The following is a 27804-nucleotide window of genomic DNA, read 5'->3' as shown; positions in this document are numbered from 1 at the left end:
CATGCAAATATTTTCTCCCATTCTGTGGGTTGACTATTTATTCTATTGATTGTACCTTAGGCTGTGCAGAAACTTTCAAATTTGATATGGTCCCACTTGTTTATTTTTGTTGTTGCAGTGATTTCTTTAAGGTCTTCTTCATAAATACTTTCCCAAGGCTGACAATCTATAACAGTTTCTAATAGAAAAAGGATATTTTATCATAAAGGTATTTGCACTCAAATGTTTACTGTAGCACAGTTCACAATTGCAAGGATGTGGAAACAAGCCAAATACTTACCAATACATGAGTGGATTAATAAAATGTTGTATATCTATCCCATAGAGTACTACTTAGCCATAAAAAATGGTGATCTGGTATCTTATTATCTGGTAATAACCTAGATGGATCTGGAGACCACTCTTCTAAGTGAAGTGTCACAGGAATGGAGAAACAAACAGCACATGTACTCAATACTAAATTGGAACTAGTTGATCAACACTTATGTGCATATAGGGTAGTAAATAGGAAAGTGCATATAGGAATCAAGTATGTCACAGGGAGGAGGGGTCAGTTAATTCACATCCAAATGGATAGTGTTATATTCTGGGTGAAGGTCACACATATAAGTTTGGCCTGAAATGAAAGAAAACAAACTATGTAACCATAATGTGTGCACACCTGTAATATTCTGAAATGGAAAAAAATGAAAAAAAGAGGCCTCCCCTGGCGCAGTGCACTCCCCACCAGCCACAGCTCTATATGCCACACAGCCCTTCCCAGTCTCCCATGGCCATCTCCCCCAGGCATGTTACACAGCCTCACCTCACTATGGCAGCAGCATGGCACAGCACACCAGACTTCATGCTCGGCACTAAGGCTGATGGCAAGACCATTTTGAAAGGCTTCCAGTCCATTTTCTAGGAGCAGCAGATGGCAGAGTCCATGCATGCCTGGTAGGACTACAGCTATTTATCAACCTACACAAACAAAAATGGCAGCGTTGCCAATTTGAGAATTTACCCACATGGATTGGTGTTGCTGGATCTTCAGAGTTATGACAGTGACACACAGATCAAAGAAGAAATCAACAGGCTTTTGAACAAAGTTGAACAAAGTTTGAACAAAGTTGAAGAATGAAAAAATTGAATCAGGACAAGACTGGGTGGGTAAAGCAATTACCACCCACAGTTCGAGGAGGGGCCATCGGCAGATATTGGCCCACTGCTGATGGGCACCTAGTTGAATCCAACATAGATGAAGTTGTGTATGATGAAGCTTCACTTTATCAGAACATTAAAATTATACACTCGAAGCAATTTTTTTTTTTAAGACAGAGTCTCACTATGTCACCCTCATTAGAGTGCTGTTGCATCACAGCTCACAGCAACCTCAAACTCTTGGGTTAAAGTGATTCTCTTGCCTCAGCCTCCCAAGTATCTGGAACTACAGGTGTCTGCCACAATGCCCAGCTATTTTTGTTATTGCAGTTGTTGTTTAGTAGGCCCCAGTCAGGGTTCGACCTGCCAGCCTTAGTGTATGTGGCTGGTATCCTAACTGCTGAGCTACAGGTGTTGAGCCAACTTGAAGCAATTTGGAAACATTTTCATCCTCAGTGGGGATGTTAATTTGGCAGAGAGTGATTTGGCATATACCCGGGCCATCATGGGCAGTGGCAAAGATTATACCAGTAAAGATATAATGATTATGAGAGGCAGAGATGGGCATTTTACGTGAAATAGTCCAACTGAAACAAAAGATGGTCACCACGGTAGAGACTGACCAAATGGTGATTGATGGATGTACGAATTATATGTGAAAAACATGTGGTGATGTCTTAGACAATCTTCAAGGAGACTGCTACAGGTTCTAATAAAAGACTGTATTCCAGTACTTAAAAGGTGCACCAAAGAAGGGAGTAAGTTTGGCTTGGCACCAGTAGCTCAGTGAGTAGGGTGCCAGCCACATACACCAAAGCTGGTGGGGTCGAGCCCAGCCTGGGCCTGCTAAACAACAATGACAACTGCAACCAAAAAATAGCCAGGCATCATTGTGGCGGGTGCCTGTAGTCCCAGCCACATGGGAGGCTGAAGCAAGAAAATTGCTTAAGCCTGAGAGTTGGAGGTTGCTGTGAACTGTGACTCCATGGCACTCTACCGAGGGCAACATAGTGAGACTCTGTCTCAAAAAAAAAAAGGAGAGTTTGATTACGTGCTTAATGATTTGAAGGCTGTTCTAATCTCCACATCTCCAGAAGAAGATTCCATATGGGAGTTTCTCAGACTGATTCTTGACCTCTGAATGAAAGTATTGAAACAGGATGGGAAATATTTTTACCCAGGGGAACTGCGTCAATCTGGCAGAAACCCTGTTGCTCTATGAAGAACAGCTTATTGTCCCGTGGAATTCTCAAAGGAGATCGTTTGTGTCCCTTCATACTTGGAATTGTGGGTCTTCTACACTATTTGGAAGAAAGCTAAACTTTTTATTTTTAAAATTTTTTTTTTTTTATTATTGGGGATTCATTGAGGGTACAATAAGACAGGCTACACTGATTGCAATTGTTAGGTAAAGTCCCTCTTGCAATCATGTCTTGCCCCCATAAAGTGTGACACACACCAAGGCCCCACCCCCCTCCCTCCCTCCCTCTTTCTGTTTCCCACCCATAACCATAATTGTCATTAATTGTCCTCATATCAAAATTGAGTACATAGGATTCATGCTTCTCCATTCTTGTGATGCTTTACTAAGAATAATGTCTTCCACTTCCATCCAGGTTAATACGAAGGATGTAAAGTCTCCATTTTTTTTAATGGCTGAATAGTATTCCATGGTATACATATACCACAGCTTGTTAATCCATTCCTGGGTTGGTGGGCATTTAGGCTGTTTCCACATTTTGGCGATTGTAAATTGAGCTGCCAGAAACAGTCTAGTACAAGTGTCCTTATGATAAAAGGATTTTTTTTTTCCTTCTGGGTAGATGCCCAGTAATGGGATTGCAGGATCAAATGGGAGGTCTAGGTTGAGTGCTTTGAGGTTTCTCCATACTTCCTTCCAGAAAGGTTGTACTAGTTTGCAGTCCCACCAGCAGTGTAAAAGTGTTCCCTTCTCTCCACATCCACGCCAGCATCTGCAGTTTTGAGATTTTGAGATGTGGGCCATTCTCACTGGGGTTAGATGATATCTCAGGGTTGTTTTGATTTGCATTTCTCTAATATATAGAGATGATGAACATTTTTTCATGTGTTTGTTAGCCATTCATCTATCGTCTTTAGAGAAAGTTCTATTCATGTCTCTTGCCCATTGATATATGGGATTGTTGGCTTTTTTCATGTGGATTAATTTGAGTTCTCTATAGATCCTAGTTATCAAGCTTTTGTCTGATTGAAAATATGCAAATATCCTTTCCCATTGTGTAGGTTGTCTCTTTGCTTTGGTTATTGTCTCCTTAGCTGTACAGAAGCTTTTCAGTTTAATGAAGTCCCATTTGTTTACTTTTGTTGTTGTTGCAATTGCCATGGCAGTCTTCTTCATGAAGTCTTTCCCCAGGCCAAAATCTTCCAGTGTTTTTCCTATGCTTTCTTTGAGGATTTTTGTTGTTTCATGCCTTAAATTTAAGTACTTTATCCATCTTGAATCAATTTTTGTGAGTGGGGAAAGGTGTGGGTCCAGTTTCAGTCTTTTACATGTAGACATCCAGTTCTCCCAACACCACTTATGGAATAGGGAGTCTTTCCCCCAAGATATGTTCTTGTTTGGTTTATCAAAGATTAGGTGGTTGTAAGATGTTAGTTTCATTTCTTGGTTTTCAATTCGATTCCAAGTGTCTATGTCTCTGTTTTTGTGCCAGTACCATGCTGTCTTGAGCACTATGGCTTTGTAGTACAGACTAAAATCTGGTATGCTGATGCCCCCAGCTTTTACAGAGAACTGCCTTAGCTATACGGGTTTTTTTCAAGTTCCATACAAAAAGCAGAATCATTTTTTCCAAATCTTGAAAGTACGATGTTGGTATTTTGATAGGAATGGCATTGAATAGGTAGATTGCTTTGGGAAGTATAGACATTTTAACAATGTTGATTCTTCCCATCCATGAGCATGGTGTGTTCTTCCATTTGTTAATATCCTCTGCTATTTCCTTTCTGAGGATTTCATAGTTTTCTTTATAGAGGTCCTTCACCTCCTTCGTTAGGTATATTCCTAGGTATTTCATTTTCTTTGAAACTATGGTGATGGGAGTTGTGTCCTTAATTAGCTTCTCATCTTGACTGTTATTGGTGTACAGAAAGGCTACTGACTTGTGGACATTGATTTTATATCCTGAAACATTACTGTATTTTTTGATGACTTCTAGGAGTCTTGTGGTTGAGTCTTTGGGGTTCTCTAAGTATAAGATCATGTCGTCAGCAAAGAGGGAGAGTTTGACCTCCTCTGCTCCCATTTGAATTCCCTTTATTTCCTTGTCTTGCCTAATTGTATTGGCTAGAACTTCCAGCACTACGTTGAATAGTAAAGGTGACAGAGGACAACCTTGTCTGGTTCCAGTTCTAAGAGGAAAAGCTTTGAGTTTTACTCCATTCAGTAAAATATTGGCTGTGGGTTTGTCATAGATAGCTTCAATCAGTTTAAGAAATGTGCCACCTATGCCTATACTCTTCAGTGTTCTAATTAGAAAAGGATGCTGGATTTTATCAAATGCTTTTTCTGCATCTATTGAGAGGATCATGTGATCTTTATTTTTGCCTCTGTTAATATGGTGGATAACGTTTATGGACTTGCGTATGTTAAACCAGCCTTGCATCCCTGGGATGAAGCCTACTTGATCATGATGAATGACTTTTTTGATGATAAGCTGTAATCTATTGGCTAGGATTTTGTTGAGAATTTTTGCATCTGTGTTCATGAGTGAGATTGGTCTGAAATTCTCCTTTTTGTTTGGGTCTTTTCCTGGTTTTAGTATCAGGGTGATGTTTGCTTCATAGAATGTGTTGGGGAAGATTCCTTCTTCCTCAGTTTTTTGGAATAATTTCTGCAGTACAGGAATAAGCTCTTCCTTGAAGGTTTGATAGAATTCTGGTGTGAAGCCATCTGGACCAGGGCATTTTTTGGTTGGAAGATTTTTTATTGTTTCTTTGATCTCAGTGCTTGAAATTGGTTGGTTCAGGAGCTCTATTTTTTCCTGGCTGAGTCTAGGGAGAGGGTGTGAATCCAAATGTTGATCCATTTCCTTCACACTGTGAAATTTCTGGGCATAGAGTTTCTGGTAGTATTCAGAGATGATCTCTTGTATCTCTGTGGGATCAGTTGTTATTTCCCCTTTATCATTTCTGATTGAGGTTACTAGAGATTTTACTTTTCTATTCCTCGTTAGTCTGGCCAATGGTTTATCTATTTTATTTATTTTTTCAAAAAACCAACTCCTTGTTTCATTAATTTTCTGAATGATTCTTTTGTTTTAAGTTTCATTGATCTCTGATTTGATTTTGGATGTTTCTTTTCTTCTACTGAGTTTAGGCTTAGATTGTTCTTCTTTTTCCAATTCCATAAGATCTCTTGTGAGATTGTTGATGTGCTCTCTTTCTGTTTTTCGAATGTAGGCGTCTAAAGTAATTAATTTTCCTCTCAAAACTGCTTTTGCAGTATCCCACAAGTTTTGGTAGCTTGTGTCTTCATTGTTGTTATGCTCAAGGAAGTTAATGATTTCCTGTTTTATTTCTTCCTGCACCCATCTGTTATTCAACAGAAGATTGTTTAATTTCCATGCCTTTGGGTGGGGTCGAGCATTTTTGTTAGAGTTGAGTTCCACCTTTAGTGCCTTATGGTCTGAGAAGATACAAGGCAAAATTTCAATTCTTTTGATTCTGTTGATATTTGTTTTGTGTCCCAGGATATGATCAATTTTGGAGAATGTTCCATGGGGTGATGAGAAGAATGTATATTCTTTATCTTTGGGATGGAGTGTTCTATATGCGTCTATTAAGCACAGTTGTTCTAGGGTCTCATTGAAATCTCTTATATCCTTGTTTAATTTCTGTTTAGAGGATCTGTCCAGCTGTGTAAGAGGAGTGTTAAGGTCCCCTGTTATTATGGTATTATCAGATATCATATTGCTCAGACTGAGTAAGGTCTGTTTCAAGAATCTGGGAGCATTTAAATTGGGTGCATAAATATTTAGAATTGAAATGTCTTCTTGTTGTATTTTTCCCTTGACCAATATAAAGTGACCATCTTTGGCTTTTTTGACTTTAGTTGCTTTAAATCCACATGTATCTGAAAATAAGATTGCAACCCCTCTTTTCTTCTGAATTCCATTTGCCTGAAAAATTGTCTTCCAACCCTTGACTCGGAGCTTTAATTTGTCTTTTGAAGCCAGGTGTGTTTCTTGCAGACAGCAAATGGATGGCTTGTGTTTTTTAATCCAGTCAACCAATCTATGTCTCTTCAGTGGAGAATTCAAGCCATTAACATTTATTGAGATAATTGATAAGTGTGGTAGTATTCTATTCGTCTTATTTTGTGAGAGTCCATTGCTTAGTTTTGTCTTTTGCATGAGTGTGGAGGTTAGGTTCTGTCCTTTAATTTCTGAGTTCTTACTTTGCTGCTGATCCATTGTGGTGGTCAGTGTGCAGAACAGGTTGAAGTATTTCCTGTAGGGCTGGTCTTGTTGTGGCAAATTTCCTCAATGTTTGTATATCTGTAAATGATTTGATTTCTCCATCAATTTTGAAGCTTAGCTTAGCAGGGTACAGAATTCTGGGCTGAAAATTGTTCTGTTTAAGTAGATTAAAGGTAGATGACCATTGTCTTCTTGCTTGGAAAGTTTCATTAGAGAAGTCTGCGGTCCCTGTCATGGATTTGCCCCTGTAGGTCAACTGGCGCTTACTCCTGGCAGCTTGCAGAATCGTTTCTTTTGTCTTGACTTTGGACAGGTTCATCACAATGTGTCTTGGAGAAGCTCGGTTAGAGTTGAGGCGACCTGGGGTCCGATATCCTTCTGAAAGCAGTGTGTCAGAATCTTTGGTGATATTTGGGAAATTTTCTTTTATAATATTCTCTAGTATGGCTTCCATTCCTCTGGGGCATTCTTCTTCCCTTTCTGGAATTCCTATAACTCGTATGTTGGAATGCTTCATAAAGTCCCATAATTCTGACAGGGAACGTTCTGCTTTCTCTCTCTTCTTTTCTGCCTCTTTTACTATCTGAGATATCTCAAAAACTTTGTCTTCTACCTCTGAAATTCTTTCTTCTGCATGGTCTAACCTGTTGCTGATACTTTCCATTGTATCTTTAAGTTCCCTAATTGACTGTTTCAGTTCCTTCAGCTCTGCTATATCCTTTTTATATTTTTCATATCGTTCATCTCTTATTTGATTCTGTTTTTGGATTTCCTTTTGGTTATTTTCCACTTTATTAGCAGTTTCCTTCATTGTTTCCATCATTTCTTTCATTGTTTTCAACATGTGCATTCTAAATTCCCTTTGTGTCATTCCTAACATTTCTGTATAGGTGGAATCCTCTGCAGTAGCTACCTCATGGTCCCTTGGCGGGGTTGTTCTGGACTGGTTCTTCATGTTGCCTGGAGTTTTCTGCTGATTCTTCCTCATGGGTGATTTCTTTTATCTGTTTCCTTGCCTTAATTTTCCTTTCACTTCCTCTTGCTCTTTAAGTTCTCATGCCTGTGGACTAAGGGTTACAGGACCAGAAGGGTGAGAAGGTTGAAGAGCAAAAAAGGGATGAAAGAAAGGAGGACCGAGTGATAAGAAAAAAAAAGAAAAATAGAGAAAGGCGAGGGGGTGGGTAAAAGGAATATTGACAAAAAGAAGAGAGGCACAGAAAGAGGGAGACAGAGCAATATAGGTGTACAGTAGGGTACTTTGATACAACCTTAAGAAAAAAAAAAAAACACCTTCTGGTGGTGCCCAGTTGGGTGGTTCCCTTGAGGTCAGCAGCTGTTTGGTAACCAGATCAGACACAGTACCCCATCTCCACCAAGTAGAGAGGAAAGACAAAAATGCTATAAATCAAACCAAAACAAGCAAACAGAAAACTTTACGGGATAAAATTGGGTGGAAAACCAAATAGTAGTGGTAGAAACACTAACAAAAATGAAGTTCTAATTATTGAGATAGGCAGCAATGGGAAATTATAATTAAACTAGAAAAATTGAGAAAGTAAAAGGATCTGTATGGAAAAGGTTGAACTTAAAAAACAAAACAACAATCTACAACATCAAAATAAACAAAAAAAAAACAACCAAAGCAAAAAAAAAAAAAAAAAGCAGTATGTATATGTTATTGAATATTGTCTGGGCAGCATGTGGTCTTCTGGGGTATGAGATGTTAATCACAGTTCTGATATGACTGGAGGCTGCTAGTTTCTCAAACCCCAGCAGGTAGACACCCTAAATCTCTCTTCAGCCCACTTAAAAGGCTCTTTGAACTTGTTCACTTGCTGAGCAGAAGCTTTCCCAGGGAAGTGCTTGTCGCTGGAATCACTGCTGAAGTGGCTATCCACTTACCCTGTGTGCCAAAACTGTTCTCCCTCTGCCCCCGAGGGTTAGGGCTGCAAGGCGGCTTAGACCCCACCCTTAGGCTACTTGGTCGCTGGGTTACCAGCTCCCGCCCAATTCTAGCTCTGCGACCCTGAGGGCGGAGCTTGCCGGGGCAGATCTCTCACAATGGCTGCCTGTGACCCAGAGCCAAACACTATTAGCTCCGTCTGGCTCAGCGGCTCAGACTGGGGTCCTAGACAAAGGCCAACGTTCTCCGCACTCCCGCTCAGGCTCTCCTCAAGGCAGTTCAGCTGAGTGCCAAGTCCAAAGACACCAAAACAGTTCACAGGTAAGGCCTTTCTGGTTTGCAGTCTCGCTGCTACTGAACTTACAGTTGCGGGCGGGTTTAGACGGATTGAACACACGCGACCTCTTGCCGGTTTTCCACTGTTTTAGTCCTCCTCTTGGGGTCCAGAAGTCTCTCGCTGACTCCCTGTATCCTCTCAGGGGTGATGATAGGCAGATCCCAGCAGCCAGAGATGCCTGGAGTCCTATCTCTCCAGACTCACGTTGCCCAGATGCAAGGAAGCTGTTACTCGGCTGCCATCTCAGCCTCCCAAGTAGCTGTCTATATAGGTGCCTGCCGCAATTTTTAGAGACAGGGTCTCCGTCTTAGGCTGATCTGGAAGAAAGCTAAACTTTGAAGATGAATATCCCTAATCATGAGTGCTGCGAATAGCCTTCCTGATCTCCATATGCTGTATTTGACATCCAAACGAGTCAGGCAATCTCTTACTCTTTTTTAAAATTATTATTTTTAATTTAAAAAAGCAAATGGAAAATGTATATTTTGATGAGCTAGGGTGTTATTTTTTTTTTGAAAGTCAGCTGAAAGACTGATAGATAGCACAGCTGACCCCCTAGAATGTTGTTTTTGTTTTTACTTATGTGTGGGCTTTGTTGTTGTTGTTTTGGTAAGCTTTCAGTTTGGATGTTTAGAGAATGAACATCATTGTTTTGTTTTGAAGGGAAGTTCTTGATGGTATTTCTTTCCCCCAAAATTGACTTATATTAAAATTTGGTGCTTGTAAGACTTAAAATAATGAATAGCAATTCTTCAATTAAAGTTATAAAAGGGAAAAAATTAAAAAATGATTATAAGAGACTATTGTGAATAATTGTATACCAACACATTAGAAAACCTACATGAAATGGGCAAATTCCTAGAAACACACAAACTACCAATTTTGATTCAAGAAGAAATATAATTCTGAAGAGACCTATAAAAAGTTTTTTTAAAACCTATAAAAAGATTGAAGCAGTAATCAAAAACATCCAAAAAAAGAAAAGGCCAGGAACAGATGGCTTCACTGGTGAATTCTACAAAACATTTAAAGAAGAATTAACACCAATCCTTGTTAAGCTTCCAAAAAATAGAAGAGGAGGGAACATTTTTAATTCATTCTATGATACCAGTGTTACCCTGTTACCAAAGCCAAAGATAACTACAGACCAATATTGCTTATGAACATATATGTAAAAATTCCAGCAAAATGAGACTAAACTAAGTCCAATAGCATATTAAAAGAATAATACATGACAAATAAATGGTTTTTTGCCCAGAAATGCAAGGGTGGTTCATTCTAAGAAAATCATTCAAATTAATAGAATAAAGGGAATAAAATCACATGGTCATGTAAATTTGTGTAGGAAAATCATTTGTCAAAATACAACACCTATTCATGATTTTGAAAAACATGCCAAGCCTCAGTAACAGAGGTAATTTCTTCAATGTGATAAATGGTGTTTAGAAAAATCCACAGCTCACTTCATACTCAGTGGTGAAAGCCAGAAAGTTTTCTTCTTGTGACCAGGAACAAAACAAGGATGTTTACTTTCACCATTGATATGCAACATTGTACTGGGAACAATTAGGCAAGATGAAGAAATGAAAGGACCCAAAATGGAAAGAATGGACAATCTCTATTTGAAGAAGACATGATTATATTTCTAGAAAATCTCAACGAACCCCCCCCCCCAGAAAACAATGAGCATTATGGAACAAATTCAACAAAGTTGCAGAGTACAAGATTAATTCACAAAAATTAGTGTGTTTCTGTATACCAGCAATGAACATTATGAAAAGTAATTTAAGAAAATAATCCAATTCATAATATTATCCAGAGGAATAAAATATGAAAAATAAATGTTTAACCAGGGAAGCATGAGATTTGTACACTGAAACTTGCAAAGCATTTCTTAGGAAATTAAAGAACACTTAATTAATGGGAAAACATTCCATGATCATGGCCTGTCAAGATTTAATAATGTTACAAGGATAATACAAACCAAAGAAGCCTACAAATTCAGTGCAAAACATAGCAAAATTCCATTGGCCTTTTTTTGCAGTAATGAAAAATCTGACCTTTGAATTCTTCAGGACTTACGTGTGGCTTTGATTAGCCTGAACATTCTTTTAAAAGAAGAAAAAAAGTGATAAAAATCCACTTTCAGATTTCAAATCTTACTGCATAGCAACACGAATCCAAACACTGTGGTTCTGGTGTCAGGATAGATCTATAGACCAGTGTAATAGAACTGAGAGTCCACAAATAAATCCATAATTCTAGGGTGAATTAATTCTTGACAAGGGGCACCAATAGGAGGAGAATTCTATCTGCAACAAGTGATGGTGGCACAGCTGAATATTCACATACAAAAGAATTAAGTTAGGCCCCTACCTCATATTATGTACAAAAATTAAATTAGATCAGACCTAACCATAAGAGCTAAAATTGTAAATCTTTTAGAACAAAGCCTTGAATATAGCACTAAATAATGGGCAATAAAAAAATAAATTTGACTTCATTGCAATTAAAGTATTTTATGCATAAGAGGACATTATCAAGAAAAGTAAAAGATAACCTACTCAATAGGAAAGAATATTTATAAGTCAAATGTCTGATAAAGGTCTAATATTAAGAATACATAAAAACTCTTGCAATTCAATCACAAAAAGACAAGCAAAAACAGAAACATTGACATATGGATCAGAACAAAGAACCTAGAGATGAAATCATCCTCATATTCCCATCTGATTTTTGACAAAACTCATGAAAACATACACTGGGAAAAAGAATCCATATTCAATAAGTTGTGGTGGGAAAACTAGATAGCCATATATAAAAGACTAAAACAGGATCTCCATCTCTTACTGCCCACAAAAATTTACTCACAATGGATAAAACACTTAAACCTAAGGCAGGAAATGATAGGAATTCTAGAAAAAAATATTGGAAAAAAACTATTACAGATATTGCCCTAGGAAAAGAATTCATGAATAAGTTCCCAAAAGGAATGACAACAACAACAAAAATAAATAAATGGGACCTGATCAAATTAAAAAGCTTCTTCACAGCCAAGGACACATCAAAAAGAGCAAATAGACAACCCACAGAATTAGAGATAATATTTGCCTGCTATACATCTGATAAAGGACTGATAAAAAGAATCAACAAAAAACCCAAGAAAATTAAAAAGAAAAGATCAAACAACCCATTAAAAAGTAGGCAAACAGCATAAACAGAAACTTTTCTAATGAAGACCTGCAGGCAGAATGGAGACCAAAGACCCCATTCTTGGTAAGGGAAAACACACCCAGAAAAAGGGGAAAATAAAAAAAACTACGTGAGATGGAACAAAGGAAAGTCAGATAGTTTACCTTTAAACCAGCTGCTGCTAAATTTCTTGTCTGAGCAAGTTTTCTGCTTTTCCTAAAAGTCTGGCCTTTTGGGGATACAGCTTGCAATCACCCCTGCTGGGTCTGTAAACACTCTGAAGGAATAATGGCCACAGAGGAAGCTGTGTGTAAGGCCTAGATAAAAACATTAACTAGGCTTTTCCCTGCCCAGTTAACAGTCAAAGCAAATACCCATAGTGGAGATTTGTATTTGGCTGGAGCAGAGATCAAGGGAACAGCAAAAGTCCTGAAATATGGGTAGGAAGGCTTCTATCCCTCAACGCAGAGGAAGACCTTCTCGGTGATGATGAGAGGAAAATTCCTCTTTTCCACTGATTCTTCAGAGCAGATTGATGCCAGTGATGTTTTACTCAGCAGTGAACCAGCAGAGATTAACACCTCCCTAGGAATCTGTGTGTGTCACTGCAGACAGGAGGCTGCCCCTGTACAAGACTCAGGCTCCGGATTTCTCAAGGCTGCTCAAACCTTTAAAGTTAATGATTATGGAAACAATAGGAGCTGATATGCTCACTCAGAGGAAGTGCTGATATCTTTGTTCCATTCCTCAGTTTACCCTCTGGGCTAATGAGCAAATAGCCTTCAATAAAAGCTGAATGGAACAAACAGTCCAGGCCACCATCAGAACCCCACAAATGGGCGATGGTCCCCTAAGTTCCCACCTTTGAAAATTCTTTTCTGTGTGTCTTGTCTCTTTATCTTTCCTCATTTCTAACTTTATATTTCTTCAGTTGGTTGTCCCCAGATCCACAGGTCTTAATGAACCCTGTCCCCAGGGTACGACCCCGGCAAAGACCGACTAATTAGGCCAATAAACACATGAAAAAATGCTTAACATCTCTATCACCAGGGAAATGCCAAATCAAAACTACATTGAGATATCACCTAACTCCAGTGAGAATGGCTCACGTCATAAAGTTTCAAAGCAATAAATGCTGGTGTGGATGCTGAGAGAAAGGAACTCTTACACATTTTTGGTACAACCTCTATGGAAAATTGTATGGAGATACTTCAGAGAATTTAAAATAGACCTACATTTGATGCAGCAATCGCACTTCTGGGTATATACCCAAAGGAAAAAAAAGGTCATTTTATAAAAAGGACATCTGTACTCCAATGTTTATAGTTGTACAATTCACAATTGCAAATATGTGAAAACAATCCAAGTGCCCACCAATACATGAATGGCTTAATAAAATGTGGTATTTGCATACTATGGACTACTACTCCAGCCATAAAAATTGGCTGTCTGTTATCTTTTTTGATAACCTGGATGGAATTGTAAGCCATTTTTCTAAGTGAAACATGACGAGAATGGAGAAACAAACATATGTACTCCATGCCAAATTGGAACCAATTGATTAACATTAATCAATTAATTAATTGATTAACACTTAAGTGCACATATGGAAGTACATCTCAATGAAAGTCAAGCTGGGGGGAGGTTAAAGGAGGGTACTAGTAAATGTACACCTATTTGGTATAGTGTACACTGTCTCGGTGAAGGGCACTCTTAGAACTTTGACTCAATCTGTTCAAAAACAAAGTATGTGAATAAAATATGTGTAATCCCTAATATTCTGATATAATACGAAAAATAGGCAAAGGAATTGACTAGATACTTCTCCAAAGAACACATATAAAAGACCAACAAGGAAATTAAAAGATGCTTAACATCATTAGTTATTAGAGAAGTACAAATCTAAACCACAATGAGATGCAACTTTACACTCACAAGGATGGCTATAGTGTTTTGTTTTTTTAATGGAAAATAATAAGTGTTTGCAAGGAGATGGAAGAATTGGAACCCTTTTACATTGCCAGTGGGAATGTAAAATGGTTCAGACATTTTGGAAAACAACTTCACAGTTCCTCAAAAAGATAAATATAGACTTAACATATGACCTAGAAATTTTACTTCTATGTATATACCTAACAGAATTCAAGACATACAGCCACCCAAAAACTTTTAATTTTTTTAAGTCTAATAAGTTAATATTTATTTATTTTTATTGTTTCAGGTTGAGGGTACAAAGAATTAGATTAAAATGTTTGCACTTGTTAGGTAAAGTCCCTCTTATAATTGTGTCCAGCTTCCTAGAAGTGTTCCATACACCCTAACATTGTGTCCATTAAGTGGGTGCACCCCCATCTCCCTCTGTCCTCTCTTCTCCCCACTTCTTCATTCCTCTGCCCCCACCATGAATTGATTTGAGTTTTCCTCTTATGTGGATTCTTGCTTCTCCATTCTTGTGATACTTTACTAAGAAGAAACACAAAAAGTTTGAAATGAAATGAATTTCGTAGCAATATCATTCATAGTAGCCATAAGGGGTGAACAAATTATGTTATATCCATCCAGTAGAATATTATTTATCCATAATAATGAATGAGATACTGATACATACTGCAACACGAGTGAGCCTTGAACATAGCATGTAAGTGAAAGAAGTCAGACACAAAAGTTACATTTTGAAAGATTCTATTTATATGAAATATTTATAATTGGCAAATCCATAAGTACCTAAAGCAAATTAGTGAATGCCACAGGATCAACTGCTTAATAGATATGGGGTTTAATTTTGGGTTTATGAAAAAATGTAGGAAAAAGGTAGATGTGGTAATTGGATAACGTGATTTGCCAAGTGTTACTGAATTGTTCATTTTAAAATGATCAATTCTACGTTATGTGTATTTAACTTCAATAAATATTTATTTTTTAAAAATCTAAAAGTTATTTTCCAAAATGAATGAACAGCTCACCATCAACATGTCTATGTACAAATTGTAACAAGGTACCAAGAAAAGAATCAAAAAGAAATGAAGGACAGTAGAAAAACACTCCAAACATCTTCCAAGGTGGAATTTATGAGACACAAAGTTCTAAAAATACAAGTTTGTAAAAATATGTTGGCTATGTCTAATCAAATAAGATATAATGTTAAAATTTCTGTAGGGAACAGGAAATTATTTTTAAAAAGCAGATATGCAGATTTGAATTGTAATTAAATATAATATCCAGAAATAAAAAAATATACTGCAACTGAGATTTAAAATTCAGTAGATGAGTTTGACTACAGAAGAAATAAAAAATCCAAAAGCCTCTATACTTATTAAAGAAATTAAATTTTTCAGGCCAGGAGCAGTGGCTCATGCTGGCTCATCCTAGCACATTTGGAGGGAGAGGAGGGCAGATTATTTTAGCTCAGGGGTTCAAGACCAGCCTGAGCAAGAGTGAGACCCTGTCTCTAAAAATAGCTGGGCGTTGTGGCGAGGGCCTGTAATCCCAGCTACTTGGGAAGCTGAGGCAAGAGAATTACTTGAGCCCAAGAGTTTGAGGTTGCTGTGAACTATTATGCCATGGCACTTCACTGATGGTGACAAAGTAAGACTCTGTTAAAGAAAAAAAGAGAAATTAAATGCGACTTTAGTACAATCGGGCTTAATAGACATACACAGAACACACAATCCCAAAGTTAAAAAATATACTTTCTCCAAAATACATCCTATCCTAGGACACAAATTAAGCCTCAATAAAATCAGAAGAACTGAAATTACACCTTGTATCTTTTCAGAACACAAAGCAATAAAGGTGGAACTCCAACAATTTTCATCCCCACACAAAGGCATGGAAACTAAACAAGTTTATGCTTAATGACAGTTGGGTCAAGAAAGAGATAAAGGAGGAAATTATTAACTTCCTTGAGCATAACAACAATGAAGAGACAAGCCACCAAAACCAGTGGGATACTGGAAAAGCAGTCCTAAGGGGAGAGGGAAATTTATCGCATTAGATGCCTATATCCAAAAAACAGAAAAAGACCACATTAACAACCTAATTAATCATCTTAAATGCAAAAGGAAGAGAAATCCAACCTCAAACCAAGCAAAAGAAAAGAAATAACCAAATTTAAATCAGAAATAAATGAAATTGAAAATAAAAGAATCATTCAGAAAATTAATGAAACAAAAAGTTGGTTCTTCAAAAAGATAAATAAGCCAGATGCAGTGGCACATACCTGTAGTCCCAGCTACTCGGGAGGCTGAGACAGGAGAATGGCTTGAGTCCAGGAATTCTGGGCTGTAGTGCACTATGCCAATCGGGTGTCCACACTAAATTCAGCATCAATATGGTGACCTCCCGGGAGCAGGGGGCCATCAGGTTACCTAAGGAGGGGTGAACCAGCCCAGGTTGGAAACAGCAATTCAAAACTCCCGTGCTGATCACTAGTGGGATCGCACCTGTGAATAGCCACTGCACATAGCGAGACTCCATCTCTTAAAAAAAAAAAATACAGAAACATAAATAAAATTGAGAAACCTTTTGGCAGATTAAACAGAAACAGAAAATTAAGATCTCTAATAACCTTAATCAGAAACGAAAAGGATGAAATAACAACAGCTACCACAGAGGACTTAACCACAAAGAAATAGATATCTTAAACAGACCAATATCAAGTACTGAGATCAAAGAAACAATAAAAAATTTTCCAACAACAAAAAAAGTCCGAGACAAGATGGTTTCACACCAGAATTCTATCCAACCTTCAAAGATTAGCTTGTACCTACCTATACTGCAGAACCTATTCCAAAATATTGAGAAGGAAGGAACCTTCCCCAACATGTTTCTATGAAGCAAACATCATCCTGATACAAAAACCAGGAAAGGACCCAACTAAAAAGAAGTACAGACCAATTTCACTAATGAATATCAGTGTAAAAATGCTCAATAAAATATTGGCTAATAGATTTCAGCTACACATTAAAAAATTATAGATTATGAAATGTAGGGTTCATCCCAGAGATGCAAGGCTGATTTGATGTATGCAAATCCATAAATGTAATCACTATATAAACAAAAGCAAAAACAAAGACCATATGATCCTCTCAATAGATGCAGAAAAAGCATTTGGTAAAATTCAGCATCCTTTTCTAACAAGATCATTTAAGAAAATAGTTAGTGGTGGCACATATCTTAAACTGATTGATGCCACGTACAACAAACCCTTAGCTGACATCATGCTGAATGGAGCAAAAATGAAAGCTTTTCCATTTAGAACTGGAACCAGATAAGGATGTCCACTATTGCCACTACTATTCAACATAGTAGTGCTGGAAAGTCTAGCCAATGCAATCAGGCAAGAGAAGGATATAAAGATTAGCCCACATCACAAAGTCCCAAAGCTGCAGATGCTGGTGTGGATGTGGAGAGAGGGGAACACTTTTACATTGCTGGTAGGCCTGCAAACTAATACAACCTTTTTGGACAGAAATATGGAGAATCCTCAAAGAACTAAAATTAGATCTTCCATTTGATCCTGCAATCCCATTACTAGGCATCTACCCAGAAGAAATAATATCATTTTGTTATAAGGACATTTGCACTATACTGTCTATCGCAGCTCAATTTATAATCATTGAAATGTGGAAACAACATAAATGCTCACAAACCCAGGAACGGATTAACAGGCTGTGGTATATGTATATCATGTAATACTATTCAGTTGTTAAAAAAGATGGAGACTTTACATCTTTTATATTAATCTGGATGGAGTTGAAACACATTCTTCTTAGTAAAGTATCACAAGAATGGGAAGCAAGTATCCAATGTATTCAAATAGTAATATGAAGCCAACAGATGATCTACTAGACACCACATAAGAGAAAAACTCAAATCAATTCAAGATGGGGAGAGGGGGAACAAGAGATGGGGGAGGGGGAAGAGGGAAGGGGATGGATGTGCTCCCATTTAATGGGCACAATGTTAGGGTGTATGGCGTACCTCTTGGGGCGTGGGACATAATTATAAGAGGGACTCCACCTAACAAATGCAAACATCATAACCTATTTCTTTGTACCCTGAAATTAACCTGAAATTAGAAAAAGAAATTAAAATTTTAATTAAAAACCTTTGCACAAAGAAAACATAAGCCCCAAGTGGCTTGACTGGCGAATTCTGCCAAAATGTTGAGAAGGAAATCATGTCAAACTTACAAAAAATCATTCAGAAAGTAGAGGAGGGGGGAAATTTCACAGTACTTTTAATGAATCCAGAATTTCCATGACATATAGAAAAGAAAAAAATGCTAGATAAAAAAACTACAAATACTCTCATGAATATGGGCACAAAAAATCTGTTAGAAGATGTTAACAAATAGAATCTAGCAACATATTAAAATGTACAATGTAGTTTAGTTTTTTCCCCTGTAATGCAAGGTTAATTCCCCATTCAAAGGGCAAATACTGTAATTTACAACATTAACAGGGTTAAGATAAAAATATAAATTCCTCTAGATAGATATTGAGAAAGCATTTGCCAAATGCAATGTCCGCAGACTTCTGCTTATGCTCAAGACGGAGTAACAAGGACTGGATTTACCCTTTGTTTGAAACAATTAAAAAATCTGAAGAAAACATGTAAAACAATGATCTTCAAGACACTGAGTGTCAGTCAAGGAAGGATGGTGATACCTGAGAGACAGAGAACAAAATGAAGTGAGCCCTAGTTTACTGACTGTGGAGACTGTGCAGCCCATGGCACGGGGAGTGAAACCCAGGTAGAGCCTAAGTAGACTCTAAGTTGAGGAAATGTAACTGAGAGAGTCCGTGGAGGCAAGGGTACTTAAAGTTCATATGACAGGATACCAGATAGGCAATGAACTCAGGATATTTGCAGAGGGCCACCCCTCACCATTCACGGGAATACTGATAAAGACATGCATGTAAGAAAGCTACCCAAGACAGAAAAAAGAACAATTAGATAGAATTAGACAGAACAATTCCTAAGAATCACACAGGGCCAGCATTAGTTATTTTTATCAGCCAGAGTGAAAACCTCATTATTAATGGGTCTTTGGATAGTGTACGCAGAAGGTTTGGCTTCATTAATGGAACTAAATTAGTCCTAAAAAAATCACATATCTGGTCTTGCCCAAGAAAGCATTAATGCAAAATCCAAAAGGATCAAAGTCTTTTAATTAACTTAAATATGTCCTAGAATAAAGATAAAAAATATTTATAGGAATACAAAAGTATCCAGCACACAGGAAATTTTTTTTTCCTTTTTTTTTTTTTTTTTTTGTAGAGACAGAGTCTCACTGTACCGCCCTCGGTAGAGTGCCGTGGCGTCACACGGCTCACAGCAACCTCTAACTCTTGGGCTTACGCGATTCTCCTGCCTCAGCCTCCCGAGCAGCTGGGACTACAGGCGTCCGCCACAACATCCGGCTATTTTTTTGTTGCAGTTTGGCCGGGGCTGGGTTTGAACCCGCCACCCTCGGCATATGGGGCCGGCACCCTAGTCGCTGAGCCACAGGCGCCGCCCAGGAAATTTAAATTTACTATATCTGGTATCTAATACAAAATGATCAATGATATCTGCAAAAGAAGTAGGAAAACAACTCTTTTTTTTTTTTTGCAGTTTTTGGCCAGGGCTGGGTTTGAACCCACCACCTCCGGCATATGGGGCTGGCGCCCTATCCCTTTGAGCCACAGACACCGCCTGAAAATGACTCTTAATAAAGAGAAAAACCAAGTAGCTTAAGCCATCCAGAAGTGACACAGATGATGGAATTTGGAGAGAAGGATATTATAAGTTATTTCATATGTTTTATATAAGTTGTTATAAGTATATTTCATATATTTGGACACGATAATAAAGATGGAAGCTGTTAGGTAGAAACACAGAAGATTATATACCTGTATATCTATATATAGTATATATGAAATATATAACTATATATTTATTATATACCCAAGTTAGAATTCTACATAAAAAAGGTAACATGACAAATAGTCTGGATGAGATTAACACTGTATTAGATATTACAGAAAAGAAAATAGTGGATCTGAAGACGTACCAGTAGAAATTATTTACAATGAAACCTATAGAAATAAAAGAGTGAAAGGAAAAATGAACAGTGAGCTTTTGAAACACCTCAGATAGCCTAATATATGTGTAACTAGAGTTATCAAAAGAGAGGAGGAGGAGGATAGAAGAGTATTTGAAAAATAATGGTTGAGGGTGGCGCCTGTGGCTCAGTGAGTAGGGTGCTGGTGCCATATACCAAGGGTGGTGGGTTCAAACCCAGCCCCGGCCAAACTGCAACATAAAATAGCTGGGCGTTGTGGTGGGTGCCTGCAGTCCCAGCTACTTGGGAGGCTGAGGCAAGAGGCTGAGGCACGAGAATCGCCTAAGTCCAGAAGCTGGAGATTGCTGTGAGCTGTATGATGCCATAGCACTCTACTGAGGGTGATAAAGTGAGACTCTGTCTCTAAAAAAAAAAAGGAAAAGAAAAATAATGGTTGAAAATTTTCTAAACGTGAAGAAAATTATACAAGAAGCTCAACAAAACCCAAGCACAAGAAACATGAAGAAAACTAAACCAAGTGTGGTCAGCAAATCTTTGCGGTATACTGTAATGATCTCCAGTTTCTGGTATTCATGGCCTTTTATAATCTCAACATCTTGATTGTGGGCTAAACTTAATGAATAAAACACAGAAAAGTAATGTGATGCAGTTTATAAGATTGGATTACAAAATGCTTCCATCTTCCTGGCATTTTCTTGCTCTCTGTCTTGCTCACATTGATGAAGCCAACTGCAGTGTTGTGAATTGCACTATGGAGAGGCCCACATGGGAGGAAACAGGATTTCCTCTGTCCAATAGCTAGTGAAAAATGGAAGCCCCCAGTCCAACAACCAGTAAAGATATGAATCCTAACAAAAATTAATAAATGAGCTTGAAATTAGATTCTGGTTCAGTTGGACCTTATAATGACCGCAGCCTCAGCCAACAATTTGACTACTACTTGGTCAAACACTCTTGAGACATAGATGTAGGTAATACACATCCAGAAACTCAATACACAAAATACAGTGAGATAATTGTCAAACTAAATAACAAACAGTGAGGGAGAAAGTCTGAAAAAAATAATTTTTATTCAGGAGTAGAATTGCAATGGGAATACATGTGCCATAGTAGTAAACTATATGTGTATTCAAAGAGTTGAAGCAAGGGGAAGTTTTTCAAGACAAAACGAGGAAGATTTTGTAAGTTATTTTGAATCAATTTTCCATGGCTACAAAGATCAATAACAAGAGTGGTGTCAGTCCAAAGTTGGATTGGCAGTTGCTGGACAAACATCTTTGCAGAAATATTTTCTGTGTAAGGTTGCAGTAGTCTTTGCTGAGTCTTTTGTGCTAAGTGGGTAGGTTTCTGTTATCACATATGTCTGCATGAGAACCTTCCACTCATGGCCATCCCTAATGCCATTTTGTCAGGACTTGACACAAGTTATTCCTCTTTGATTCTAACAACTTTGACAAAAATAAATGTTATTTTATTAAGCCACTGAGTTTTGTAGGTAATTTTTATGCTGTCATAGAGAACTAATACTCAAAGGCATAGTTAAGTAAGTAAAGCAGTGATAAAGAGAAAAATCTTAAAAGTAGCCATGAAAAAAGACACATTACTTATAGAAGAACAAAGAAAGAATGCCAGTAGATTTCTCATCAGAAAAAAAGTACAAAGTAGGTAACAGTAATGCAAAATTTTAAAAATACTGAAAGAAGGAAAAACCCTGTAAACTTGAAATCTTATAATGTGAAAATAGCACATAAAATGTCAATGGTCTACACATCCCAATTAAAAAGCAGAAATTATCAGGTGGATAAGCAAGACCTACGTATACGCTATCTATAAAAAGCCCATTTGAAATGTAAAGGCAAACAAATTTTAAAGTAAAAGGATGGTAAAAAGATACACTGTGCTAACACTAACCAAAACAAAGTAGGAGTGGCTATATAACACCATACATGTACATTTCAGAGGAAATAATATCAGGAAAGTCGTTTTGTAATAATAATGGAGTCAACTCATTAAGTGTACATAAGCCTAAATGTTTGTACAACTAATAAGTGAGCTTCAAAATATATTATGCAATTAATAGAGCTACAAGGAAAAGTAAATAAACCCACAATTATAATCATATTAAGCACTTCTCTCTCAATATTCGATAGGATATATAGATAGAATAATTATACAGATATAGCAGAACACTGTCAATAATGTGACCTAATTGACGATTATAGACTCATCAAGCATCAGAAGAATACACATTATTTTTTTATGTTTCTTTTTTTATTGTTGGGGACTCATTGAAGCTACAAAGAATCAGGTTATGTTGATTGCATTTGTTAAGTACAGCCCCTCTTATAATTATGTCCCACAGTGACCCCCCACACCCCTTCGTCCTTCCTACTTTCTGCTCTCCCCTTCCCCCCCCACCACCGTGTACTAGGTCATTGTCCTCATATCAGAATTGAGTACATAGGATTCTTTCTTCTCCATTCTTGTGATGTTTTATTAAGGGTAATGTGTTCTACTTCCATCCAGGTTAATATAAAACATGTAAGGTCCCTATCTTTTTGATGACTGAACTGAATAGTATTCCATGGTGTATATATATATACCATAATTTGTTAATCCATTCCTGGATTAGTGGGCATTTAGGCTGTATCCACATTTTGGCGATTGTAAATTGAACTATGATAAACAGTCTAGTACAAGTGTCCTCTGGCAAAAAGATTTTTTTTCTTCTGGGTAGATGCCCAGTAATGGTATTGCAGGATCAAATGGGAGGTCTAGCTTGAGTTCTTTGAGGGTCTCCATACTTCCTTCCAAAAAAGTTGTATTAGTTTGCAGTCCCACCAGCAGTGTAAAAGTGTTTCCTTCTCTCCACATCCACGCCAGCATCTGCAGTTTTGAGATTTTGTGATATGGGCTATTCTCACTGGGGTTAGATGATATCTCAGGGTGGTTTTGATTTGCATTTCTCTAATAACTAGTGACAATGAGCATTTTTTCACGTTTGTTAGCCATTTGTCTTCTTTAGAGAACATTCTTTTTTTCTTTTTCTTTTTTTTTTATTAAATCATCGCTGTGTACATTGATATGATCATGGGGCATCATTCACTAGCTTCACAGACCGTTTACCAAGTTTCACATATACCCTTGTAAGATGCACCACTGGTGTAATCCCACCAATCCCCTTCCCTCTACCCACCTCCCCCCTCCCTCCCCTCCCTTTCCCCCTTCCTCCTATTCTTAGGTTGTAACTGGGTTATAGCTTTCATGTGCAAACCCTAAATTAGTCTCATAGTAGGGCTGAGTACATTGGGTACTTTCTCTTCCATTCTTGAGATACTTTACTAAGAAGAATATGTTCCAGCTCCATCCATGTAAACATGAAAGAGGCAAAGTCTCCATCTTTCTTTAAGGCTGCATAATATTCCATGGTGTACATATACCACAATTTATTAATCCATTCGTGGATCGATGGGCACCTGGGCTTCTTCCATGACTTAGCAATTATGAATTAGGCTGCAATAAACATTCTGGTACAAATATCTTTGTTATGATGTGATTTTTGGTCTTCTGGGTATATGCCCAGTAGAGGGATTACAGGATTGAATGGCAGATCTATTTTTAGATCTCTAAGTGTTCTCCATATCTCTTTCCAAAAGGAATGTATTAATTTGCATTCCTACCAGCAGTGCAAAAGTGTTCCCTTTTCTCCACATCTGCGCCAACATCTCTGGTCTTGGGATTTTGTGATAGAGGCTGGTCTCACTGGAGTTAGATGATATCTCAAAGTAGTTTTGATTTGAATTTCTCTGATGATTAAAGATGATAAGCATTTTTTCATATGTCTGAAGGCCACACGCCTGTCTTCTTCAGAGAAGTTTCTCTTCAAATCCCTTGCCCAGCCTGCGATGGGATCCCTTGTTCTATTCTTGCTAATGCGTTTGAGTTCTCTGTGGATTCTGGTTATTAAACCTTTGTCGGAGACATAACCTGCAAATATCTTCTCCCATTCTGAGAGCTGTTTGCTTGCTTTACTTACCGTGTTCTTGGCTGTGCAGAAGCTTTTTAGTTTGATCAAGTCCCAGTAGTGTATTTTTGAAGCTGCTTCAATTGCCTGGGGGGTCCTCCTCATAAAATACTCACGCATCCCGATCTCTTCAAGGGTTTTCCCTGCACTTTCCTCTAGTATTTTTATAGTTTCATGTCTTAAGTTTAAATCTTTGATCCAGTGAGAGTCTATCTTAGTTAATGGTGAAAGGTGTGGGTCCACTTTCAGTCTTTTACAGGTTGCTGTTTACTGCTGCCCAGTTCACCCAGCACCATTTGTTAAATAGGGAATCTTTTCCCCACTGAATGTTTTTAATTGGCTTGTCAAAGATTAAATAACGGTAAGTAGCTGGATTCATCTCTTGATTCTCTAGTCTATTCCAGACATCTACCTCTCTGTTTTTGTGCCAATACCATGCTGTTTTGATCACTATTGATTTGTAGTACAGTCTGAGGTCTGGTAGCGTGATTCCTCCTGCTTTGTTTTTATTTCTGAGTAATGTCTTGGCTATTCGAAGTTTTTTCTGATTCCATATAAAACGAAGTATTGTTTTTTTCCAGATCTTTAAAGTATGACAGTGGAGCTTTAATAGGGATTGCATTGAAATTATATATTGCTTTGGGTAGTATAGACATTTTAACTGTGTTGATTCTTCCCAGCCATGATCATGGTATGTTTTTCCATTTGTTAATAGTTTCAGCTATTTCTTTTCTTAGAGTTTCATAGTTCTCTTTATAGAGATCTTTTACGTCCTTTGTTAGATAAATTCCCAAATATTTCATCTTCTTTGGCACTACTGTGAATGGGATAGAGTCCTTAACTGTTTTTTCAACTTGACTGTTGTTGGTATATATAAAGGCTACCGATTTATGAATGTTGATTTTGTAACCTGAGACGCTGCTGTATTCCTTGATCACTTCTAAGAGTTTTGTAGTAGAGTCCCTGGTGTTTTCCAGATATACTATCATGTCATCCGCGAAGAGTGAAAGTTTGATCTCTTCTGACCCTATATGGATACGCTTGATCGCCTTTTCTTCCCTAATTGCAGTGGCTAAAACTTCCATTACAATGTTGAAAAGCAATGGAGACAATGGGCAGCCTTGTCTGGTTCCTGATCTAAGTGGAAATGATTACAATTTAACTCCATGCAATATGATATTGGCTGTGGGTTTGCTGTAGATGGTCTCTATCAGTTTAAGTAATGTCCCTTCTATACCGATTTTCTTAAGTGTTCTGATCATGAAGGGATGCTGGATATTATCAAAAGCGTTTTCTGCATCGATTGAGAGAATCATATGGTCTTTGTTTTTTAATTTGTTTATGTGCTGGATTACATTTATAGATTTACGTATATTGAACCAGCCTTGAGATCCTGGGATAAAACCGACTTCATCATGATGTATAATTTGTTTAATGTGTTGCTGGATTCTGTTTGTTAGGATCTTGTTGAATATTTTTGCATCTATATTCATTAGTGATATCGGTCTATAATTTTCTTTTCTTGTTGGGTCTTTCCCTGGTTTGGGGATCAGGGTGATGTTTGCTTCATAGAACGTGTTGGGTAGTCTTCCTTCTTTTTCTACCTTTTGGAACAGGTTAAGTAATATAGGTACTAATTCCTCTTTAAAGGTTTGGTAGAATTCAGACGTGAAACCATCTGGTCCCGGGCTTTTCTTTTTAGGGAGGTTTTGCATGGTTGATGCTATTTCCAAACTTGATATGGGCCTGTTCAACATTTCCATTTGATTCTGGCTAAGTCTTGGAAGGTGACGTGCTTCCAAGTATTGGTCAATTTCCTTCAGATTTTCATATTTCTGAGAATAAAGTTTCTTGTAATATTCATTAAGGATTTTTTGGATTTCTGAGGAGTCTGTTGTTATTTCGTCTTTGTTGTTTCTGATTGATGAGATTAGAGATTTTACTCTTTTTTTCCTGATTAGCTTGGCCAAAGGTTTATCTATTTTATTGACCTTTTCAAAAAACCAGGTTTTGATTTATTGATCTGTTGTATTATTCTTTTGTTTTCAATTTCATTTAATTCTGCTCTAATTTTGGTTATTTCTTTTCTTCTACTGGGTTTGGGGTTGTAATGTTCTTCCTTTTCCAGTTGCTTGAGATGTCCCATTAAGTTGTTAACTTCCTCTCTTTCCGTTTTCTTGAGGAAGGCTTGCAGTGCTATAAATTTCCCTCTTAGAACTGCCTTTGCGGTGTCCCAGAGGTTCTGATAGTTCGTGTCTTCATTGTTGTTTTGTTCCAAAAAATTGGCGATTTCTTTCTTAATCTCATCTCTGACCCAGCTATCATTCAGCATAAGGTTATTTAACTTCCATGTTTTCGTATGAGTATGCAGATTCCTGTTGTTACTCACCTCAAGTTTTATTCCATGGTGGTCCGAGAAGATGCATGGAATAATTTCTATTCCTTTAAATTTACTGAGGTTAGACTTGTGACCTAAGATGTGATCAATTTTGGAGTAAGTTCCATGGGCTGATGTGAAGTATGTGTATTCAGTTTTGTTGGGATGAAATGTTCTGTAGATGTCTGCTAAATCCAAATGTTGGATGGTTAGGTTTAAATCTAAGATTTCTTTGCTCAGCTTCTTGTTGGAGGATCGATCAAACCCTGCCAAAGGAGTGTTGAAATCTCTGACGATTATGGAGCTGGAGGAAATCAAGTTGCTCGTGTCTGTTAGAGTTTCTCTTATAAATTGAGGTGCATTCTGGTTGGGTGCATAGATATTAATAATTGAGATCTCATCATAGTGAGTATTACCCTTAACAAATATGAAGTGACCATTCTTGTCCTTCTTTACTTTTTTTGGTTTAAAGCCTATTGTATCTGCAAATAAAATTGCAACACCTGCTTTTTTCTGATTACCATTTGCCTGAAATATGGACGACCGTCCTTTCACCCTGAGTCTGTATTTGTCTTTTAGGTTAAGATGTGACTCTTGTATACAACAGATATCTGGCCTGAGTTTTTGTATCCAGTCAGCTAACCTATGCCTCTTTAGAGGACAGTTTAAGCTGTTCACATTAATGGAGAATATTGATAAGTCTGGTGAAGTTTTGGGTATCGAGTTTTTCAAAAGTCCAGTGGCCATTTTTAATCCTTTCGCCAGTGTGGAAATTGAATTTTGATCCGAAGTTTCTGAGTGAGTTTACTTTTGTGGTATAGGATTGGGTTGGTCATTATGGAGGATAGGTCTGAGAATATCCTGAAGAGCTGGGTTGGTTATGGCAAATTTCTTCAACATATTAATGTCATTAAAGTATTTAATTTCTCCATCATAAATGAAACTCAGTTTTGCTGGATACAAGATCCGTGGTTGAAAGTTATTTTGCTTTAGGAGATTAAAAGTCGGTGACCACCCTTTTCTGGCTTGAAAAGTTTCAGCAGAGAGATCTGCAGTCATTCTAATATCCTTCCCTTTGAAGGTAATGGTTTTCTTTCTCCTGGCAGCTTTGAGGATTTTCTCCTTCACATTAACTTTAGTGAAGTTAATTATGATATGCCTTGGGGATGTCTTATTGGGGTTGATTCATGCTGGGGTTCTGAAGCTGTCTGCTATCTGAATTTCAGAATCTCTAGGCATGTCTGGAAAATTCTCTTTCATAATTTCATGCAGAAGGGCCTCTGTGCCCAGCATGGCCACTT

At 37.6% G+C, this 27804-nt stretch overlaps 1 pseudogene; it reads left to right on the top strand.

Annotated features, from left to right (window-relative positions):
- The first annotated feature begins 811 nt into the window (after positions 1-811).
- LOC128577008 (spermine synthase-like) lies at positions 812-18594 on the top strand (annotated as a pseudogene).
- The last annotated feature ends 9210 nt before the right edge of the window (positions 18595-27804 follow it).

This window comes from Nycticebus coucang, chromosome X, assembly GCF_027406575.1.
Source record: "Nycticebus coucang isolate mNycCou1 chromosome X, mNycCou1.pri, whole genome shotgun sequence".
NCBI lineage: Eukaryota > Metazoa > Chordata > Mammalia > Primates > Lorisidae > Nycticebus > Nycticebus coucang.
Note: the sequence above shows the minus strand (reverse complement) of the source record. Positions and strands in the feature narration are given on the sequence as shown.